Below are 8,810 nucleotides of genomic sequence, written 5' to 3'. Positions count from 1 at the left end.
AGAATTAAATTGACATGAGATGGAATAACAGGAGAAAATCAAACAAAGCTTTATAACATGTATACATGGGAGAAACTCAGGAACACTGAGTACCTCACCAGAATGGCCAAAGCCACCATCTTAATTAGCATCTTTAGCTAAAGACAAAGGAGGATATTGAGGGTAGTGGTTTGGGACTTCAAAGGGGAAGAAGGAAATTTACATCGGGATGGAAATGTAAATGTATGCTAAACAAATGTTTGCTGGGCTGGCTATACACAATGTGATCTTATGGTATTAGCTCCTTCCTGGAACAGGCCTTCTATCTTAAATTCTTTTAGGCAGTTAGGGGGAAGGTCAAAGTGTCTTTCAGAGTCTTTTGTTCTTAAAAATAATCAAGCCAAAGAGACACATTTTGAGGTGCTCAATTTTGATCCCCCCCACATGTTAAAGGCAAACACAGAGAGTTAAATAGTTCTTAAAAACCTTAATAGAGAGACCTCAGCCTTTTGGAACGTAGGAAATTATTTTGACAAAACTCAGAACTTCTATCTTTTAGATAGACTTACTCAAAGATAAAGGAAAATCTTTTATAATGTCTTTATCAAGAGCAGACTAAAAGTTTAAGAAAATTATCCCTTTAAGAGAGAGGAATCCAAATTCTAATTTTGTACCACCTTACATCAGCTTACTTTTGATATTAAAATTCATTTGCTTAATTAAATTCATTTTAAACTTAGCCAACTTGACCATGCACAAAATTTTTCCTCAGGGTTCTTCTTCCACAAACCTTCTGTAACTTTCTTTTCACATTCAGAATTTGTCCTATGCCTTCTTTCCTTTCTAGTATTTTAGGACAAATTTATCTTTCTTAACAAAACAAACTAACAAAAATATCTCTATTCTTTATACTTTCTTTACTAAAAACATATATCTTACTTTCCTTGAATACAAACATGTTTCCTTTATTAATTTTATTAGCTTTAATCACATATTTTAATTAGAATTTTAACCCCTAGAAACCTGAATTTTTAGTGAAAACTAAGAAGTAAGCAATTATGAACTGTCTTTCACATTAGCATTCTGTGGCTTGGCAAGTTTACAAATACTTTCCATAACCTCTAGAAACATGCTACTTCATAGAACAATTTTTTGATAAAATACAAGACATGTTTACTAATAGACCCAAACATCAATTAGTTTCTCTGTAATAAGAAGCCAAAAGTAGGTAAATCTATATTTAGCAATGATGTGTAATATTTTATGTTATTTGGAAATGATCTAGATTCAATGAATTTTCCATCATTTAATTTAACATAGCAAAACCTTAAAGTTTCAAGTTACCAAGAGATTTTGGAAGTTGTTTTAAACACACATGCCATAACACATGATTATTGTTAAAAAGTTTACCCAAAAATTTGTATCTCACTTACATGTATTTAGTTTACTTGTTTCCAATAATTATGTTTAGATTCCCTACAAAAACTTCATGAGATATTAGACAAAATGAGCTATCATTCTAAGCTATTATTTCTGCTGACAAATTTTGTAGCAGAGATAACATGAGCTTATTTGACTAATAAACCCAGTTACAATGATCGTTGCTGACGACTCTGAAGACATGTTTATTTTAATCAAACGAACAAACTCAAATAAGCTTCCATTTACCAAAGATTATTTTATATCAGGTTAACTTGAAAAACATTTGGGTTAGTTTTCATTACATTTAGAAATAATTTAAGTGCCTACTTTAAGCCAATTGAATAGGGATCTTTTAGAAATTATACTGTCAGGAGGTAAGATATCACACACATATAACATACTTATAGAGACACATACAAAAATACTCTACAGCTATTGCTTTAAAATTAATGTCATTAATCAGGTACAGTAATATAAGTTACGTTACTAGTTATGAAAGAATAACTGAATCCAAATTTTGTTTTAAGCTCTTTCTACTAATAGTTGTAGAGAAGACACTCAAGATGCTAGATTTGGGGCAAGGGTGCTCTTATGGCCATTTGTCTTTCCTTTTTTCATTTTTCTTTTCTTCAGTCTTAGGAACTGATGATGGGCTGGGTAATAGTTCCCGGAGAGGTTACAAGTTTTTTTGAGGTAAAGGAAATGGGTGGAATCTGAATCTAGACTGCATTTTCAGTTTTGCAAAGACTTTTTTAAGGACAGTTGCTCTTAATTCCTCAGAAATTGGGGTTGTAACTTAAATGACATTATAGGTTGGTCTACCACTCCAATTACATCATCTCTAATTTGCTTCTTTCCCTCTTGGTGCTTAGTTTTATTTTAACTTAGGGAAGAAGGCCTAAAAAAATTTCTATCAGGTATTACTTATATCAGCTTCCACTTTGGCCAAATTTCTGATTTTAAGTTGCTAAATCCTTTCAAATATCCTGTTAGGTTTCAGCCAGGGCAAGCAGTAACTATACCTGGCTGTATTGAACAACACTTTCCCAGAAAATCTCTCAGAGTCTCATTAACTCTAGGAGTAGGTTATGTCTGTAAAGCTGCGATCTAATATGCTTTTCTTTTGGGCACCTTTTATAACCTAATTTTCTATTAGGTTTTGCAACACAACCTTCAATAAGGCTATGTTGGAATTTTGAAGTTTTTGCTTTTAACTGCACTTCTTCAATGATCTTATCTAATTGGAACATTACTTCTAGCGGCCAATGTAATTCCCCTGAGGCTGATGGCAGTTTGGTAGGACACTTAGTTGCAAAAGGGAGTGCAACCACATTTCTGTCTGACCATCTCTAACCACAAAATGGGGTTCAACCATATTTTTGTCCAACCATACTTTTGGGGACCCCCCTCACTACTTGACAACTATCAAGCCAAACCCTTAGGACACAAAACAAGCTTTTTAAGTTTTGCAGTTCTTTGTAAATATTTACAGCCTCTGGAACCTTTAGGTTTTGTGCAACTGTGCTGGAAGGTGGAGCACTTGGCTCTTTAAAGATTAAAGATTTTCCTTCTTCTTCGGTTTGGAGGCTCAAAAAGAGCCCAAAATGGCCACTGTAATTTTAAATTATCCCGGGTTACCTTGGCAGCCATTTACAGTTATTCCCATTTCAGGGGGCTTTTTCCAAGGTGGTCTCAACAAACAAGGTAATTTCTAAAGAGAATTTGTTACAGTCACTAAGAAACCCAGTCCCCAAACAGCCAATTCTAACAAATAAAACAGACATAGACAAACATGAACAGACACAGATATCCAGTATTCTGGGACTCTAACCCAGGGCATTCTGGGATTCTAACACAGCATTCAGGACTCTAACCCAATCCTTTAAGTTTCCACATGGCTGTAACCCTTTTATATTGTATCCTTTTGAGTGGGACTCTAACCCACAATTCTAGCCTTGGGAGTTTAACCTGACAAAAATCTCCTCAGTGGGAACTCTAACCCACAATTCTTACAAGATTATTTGACAATTTAGGCACAGGCACATTTTAGCGAGGTCTCTCACCCAAAAGACGTCTGATCCAGGAGCTGTTTCTTCTCTCAAAAGGAAAAAGAGTGCTGAGGGGCCTGGGGCACCATGGCGGGAAAGAGGAACGCAATCAGTTGAGCCTCTTGACTAAATTGTCTAGGCAGCTGCTTAGGGTCACCGAAAAGACCCCACACTCCCCTGGGGGCTCCAGAGTCTTGGATGGGCAGCCACAGGACCTAGTCCCTTTGTGGTCACCAAAAGTGTTACTGCACAAAGTTGGGGTTCTCTTGCCCAATGCACATAAAGGGCCAATTACTACAGCATCATGTTTTGAGAAAAGAAAACAGCTTATTGAGAGATTGATCTGCAAGAAGACAGGGGGCATGTGCTCTCAGATCTGTCTCCCCGATCCAGGCTGTGGGACAAAATTTATGGGATGAATGGCAGAGTGGTCTGAAGTGTGGAGATAGATGATTGGAGGTAAGGAGAAGTGTGGTAATTGATGATCTGTGCAAGCATAGTCAAGCTTCATGGCTCTTCATAGGATGCATGTTCACAAAATGGTGGCATTAGTATGATCTGAGGGTGGAGTTTTCAGCCTCTTGATGTCAAAAGGGTCACTCATCAGGCATTTGCACAGGCCCAGTTGATGGGTTGGTGGTCTCAACAAGCCTGAAATGGACAAGTGTCATTTTTCAGTTCCTGAAAAACCACTCTTAATTACTCCTTGATCAGTTGAACTGATTCTAGAGGGCCCATGGTTACATCTTCACCAACCCAGAAGCTCTCCAAACCCCATACCTTTGAGATTTTTCTGGAGGCTCCATGCTGGATTAAATCATTGGCCATTGTGATTGGCTCAATTTCCATCCCCTCTTCCCTCCCCAGAAGTGGGGAAGCAGGAGCGGGGGGAGGGGGGGAGATGGTGGGGGAACTGAAAGTTCTACCCTCTAATTACATGATTGGTTCCCTTGGCAACCAGTCCCCATCCTATGATTATTGAGGGGCTTTCCAAACATCACCGTGTTAACAAAAACTCAGATATGATTGAAAGTGGTTAGTTATAAATAACAAAAGGCACCCATTTCACCTTTATCACTCTGAAGCTATTTCAGGAACCCAAGGCAAAAAACAAATGTTATAACAAAAGATGCTCCCATTACTGTAATCACTTAGGAAATTACAAGGTTTTTGGGAGCTGTGAGCCGGGAATCATGGACAAAGACCAAAATAAATATTTCTTATTATAAATCACACTATCACAGTGCCCCACTCTCCAAGGTTGAGAACCACGCACTGATGTGGCTCAGCAATGTGGGACCTAGGGGGAAAGGGGGAGGTGATAAGGATTGGAATTCCTCCTGTGAGAACTGGCAGACCCTCTGTTCCCACCTCACTGTCCTGTTGCCTTGACTATCATTCCCAAGCATGTCTTCCCTTCAGCCGGGTTTAATTTTTCCCCCATGCAGGCCTCCAACACAGAGCAGTACAGTGGAAATCATATTCCATGAGCCAGCTAAATTATTTAACCCCCCTGGTCCTTAGAAGCAACAGGTTCTGGTGGCTCGCCTCTCTCTATTGGCCTTGAATGTGGCTACCCATCAGGACTCCATGTGTTCTTGCATATACTCTGAACACACACAGTCTTACAGCCAGGCCCAGATCATCAATTACCACCTCTGTGCTGAAAGCACAGCGCTCAACACAAAGTTGGCCCACGTGGTCAATGAATCATTATCTCCAGCCCAGAGCTCTAAGCCCACGCTACACCTGCCTATGGGTCCTCTCCATCTGGATGTCCCATACGTACCTCAAACTCAAGACCCCTCAAATTGAACTTGCCATCCCCTCACACCCACCCCATGCAGGAACTGCTCACCCTCCAGTGCTCCCATTCTCAGTAAATGACATCTCCTTCTACGCAGTTACCCAAGCCAGAAATCCAGACATGATCTTTGACTTTCCCTCACTGTTCCACCACTTCACATAAGATTGTTCAAGTTAAAAAACAAAATTCAACCGAGCAAATTTGAATATCTGATTGGCTTTATTAAACAGTCATGAATCGGGCAGCATCCCATCCAGTAAGTAGAGAGGAGCTGCAAGGAGGTGTACAAAATGGAGTTTTTATAGGAAGAAAGAGGGTGAGACAGGAAGTGCAAAGAGTGTGTTATTTCAGCCGAGGTCACCTTCTCTTAGGGGAAGGCAGAGAGTCTTACCAGGCAGATCACCTGACTAGTGCTGACCAGAAAATTCCAGACTGATTGGTATAATTTCCACTCTTGAGAGATGCTGAAATTGCACTTCAGTTAGGTATTAAGTATTAGTGGGACTTAGCTCAAGTGACTCCATTTGGAGTTTGTTGTTTCTTTCTACCAATCAGTAAGTGCTATGATTTGACCTCCCAAAGGTCTCTTAAATCTACTTACTTCTCTCAGTCCTCACTGCCACATTTTTTTAAATCTATAGGTTCCTCTCCATCTTTTTTTTTTTAATTCCTGTGCAATTTATTTGAAGAAAGTGTGTTCTTGTTCTGTAGACTTTCATAAGATCTAGATTTTGTTGATTGCCTCACCATGGTCTAGTTTAATATGTTCCACTATTCCCTGCATTTTCTGTAACTTAGTACTTGAATTTAGAGGTTTAATCAGATTCAGGTTCAATGTTTTGGGCAGGACCACTTCACAGGTAATGTGTTCCTCATCAAGAGGGACACAGTGTCTGGTTGTCTTTCTTTTCATGATGTTAGAAATGTTAAATGCCTAGATTCTTTTGTTATTAAGGACTGCAAAAGACATTACAATTCTATGATTTATTTATTGTTGGAATAATTCTATAAAGAGAAACCTCTTTGTCTACTATTTGGTTATGCAGTGGTACAATTAATATAGGAAAGTCAAGACAAATGATTTATTCTTTCCTTTTATTTACCAGTTTTCAAAATAAACAGTTAGTTTCTGAAATTTAGTCAAAAGCATCTATATTAGTCTGCCAGGGCTTCCATAACAAAAGACCACAGACTAAATGGTTTAAACAACAGAAATTTATTTTCTCACAATTCTGGAGTCTGGAAGTCCATGATCAAGGTGTTGTCGGGTTTGGTTTCTCCTGAGGCTTCTCTCCTTGGTTTGCAGACTGCCACCTTCTTGCTGTGTCCTCACGTAGTCTTTCCTCTGTGCATACACATCCCTGGTGTTTTTTATGTGTCCTAATCTCCTCTTCTTATAAGGACACCAATCAGATTGGATTAGGACCCACTCTAATGGCCTCATTTTAACTTATTCACCTCTTTAAAGACCCTGTCTCCAAATACCATCACATTCTGAGGTCCTAGAGGTTAGGACTTCAACATATGATCTTTAGAGAGACACAATTCAGTCCATGATAGTATCCATGAGTGTTTTGTACTATATATATAGTTTTCTATTCCTGCTGTAACAGATTACCACAAATTTAGCAGGTTAAAACAACATAAATGTATTATCTCACACTCTGTAAGTCAGAAGTCTGAAACAGGTGTCTCTGAGTAAAACCAAAATGTTGGCAGGGCTGTGTTCCTTTCTGGTTCTGGAGAAAAGCCACTTCCAAGCTCATTCTGTTTGTTGGCAGAATTCAGTTCCATGTGGCTGTAGGACTAAGGTCCTGTTTCTTTGTTGGCTGTCAGCTTAGGTTTGTTCTCAGCTTCTAGGGGCCATGCCTTAGCTCATGTGCCACTTCATCTTCAAGCCAGCAGTGGTGGGATGAGTCCTTCTCATGCTTTGATTCTCTCTGGCCTCTTCTTCTGCTGCATCACTCCAACTGGTTCTTTCACCTGCCTCACCCGCTTTTCAGTGTCCTTGTGGTTACATTAGGCCCACCCAGATAATCCAGGACAATCTCATTGGCTTCAAGTCCTTAACCTTAATTTCATCTGCAAAGTCCCTTTGCCATGTAACGTAGCATATTGGTGATTAAGACATCTTTGGGGGCTGTTATTCTGCCTACCACAATATATATTTGAAAAAGATAGAAATACATCAAAATAATAACAACTCCTATGTGATGGATTTTTTTCCTTGTACATTTGGGCTTGTTCTAAATTTTCTGCGATATGTAGATATACATACATTTTTTAAGTGTTAATTATTCCTTCCTAATGAAATTGTGTTATGAATTAAAAAAGAAAAGAAAAGTTTGTAAAAGATCTAACATAGAAGTCCTGTTAACAATGTTAGTTTTCTTCCCTCCTCTTCCTGAAGTTGATTACACCATAATTTCAAGAGTATTGTCCAAAATCTACCTTCTTTGACACATTATAAACACAGCTGCTTCTTATACTTGAAATTTTTTCATAAATAGTCTTTCATTTTCTGAAAATATAGTCTCCATCCTAAAGGACTCAACTCGCTCTGAGAGTAGAAGCTACCATGAAAAGGGGCTTCACTAGGTGGACACCAGTCCTCTCTCCCATTCCAGACGAAGGCTGGGCCAGTTTCCTTTATTCAGTTTCCAACAATCACTTACTGTTACATTTTCTATAAGGACTTTTTCAGCTCTAAAGTTCTAACACTCGTTTTATGCAAGAGTCAAAATGAGTTAACGTATATAGGACACTCGATCCAGCACATGCAAACTGAAGTATTCAATAAATGTTAGCTTTCAACTCTTCTCATTATCATTATCAGCAGTAGCAGTAAATGTTGTCTAGAATCCCAGTAGCCAATTAGTCTGGAGTAATAGTGACCCACTTCTTCTGGCTTCCGCAATTTGTGCATTTAAAAAGTTTCTCTCAAAAGAACAACAAAAAAAAACCTGATTTGAAAATGGGCAAAGGCTTTAAATAGATATTTCTCCAAAGGAGATCTATGAATGACAAATGAGCACATGAAAAGATGCTCAGCATCACTAATCGTTAGGGAAATAAAAAGCAAAACCACTGAACTATCACCTCACACCCATTAGGATCACTATTATAAAAATTAAAAATAAAAAAGAACAGAAAATAACAAGCACTGGTGAAGATGTGGAGGAAGTGGAACATTTCTGCCTTGCTGGTGGGAATGCAAAAAGGTGCAGCTGCTGTGGAAAACGGTATACCAATTCCTCAAAAAATTAACCATAGAATTACCATATGATCCAGCAATTCCAATTCTGGGTATATACCCAAAAGAATTGATAGCAAAGTCTCAAAGAGATATTTGTACACCCATGTCCATAGCAGCATTATTCACAAAAGCCAAAAGTTGGAAGCAACCCAAATCTCCATGCATGGATGAATGGATAAGTAAAATGTGTTATGTACATGCTAAGTGGAATATTATTCAGCCTCAAAAAGGAATGAAATTCTGCTACATGCTACAACATGGATGAACCTTGAAGATATTATGCTAAGTAAAATAAGCC

Source organism: Diceros bicornis, chromosome 40 (genome assembly GCF_020826845.1).
Source record: "Diceros bicornis minor isolate mBicDic1 chromosome 40, mDicBic1.mat.cur, whole genome shotgun sequence".
Classification (NCBI taxonomy): domain Eukaryota; kingdom Metazoa; phylum Chordata; class Mammalia; order Perissodactyla; family Rhinocerotidae; genus Diceros; species Diceros bicornis.
Note: the sequence above shows the minus strand (reverse complement) of the source record.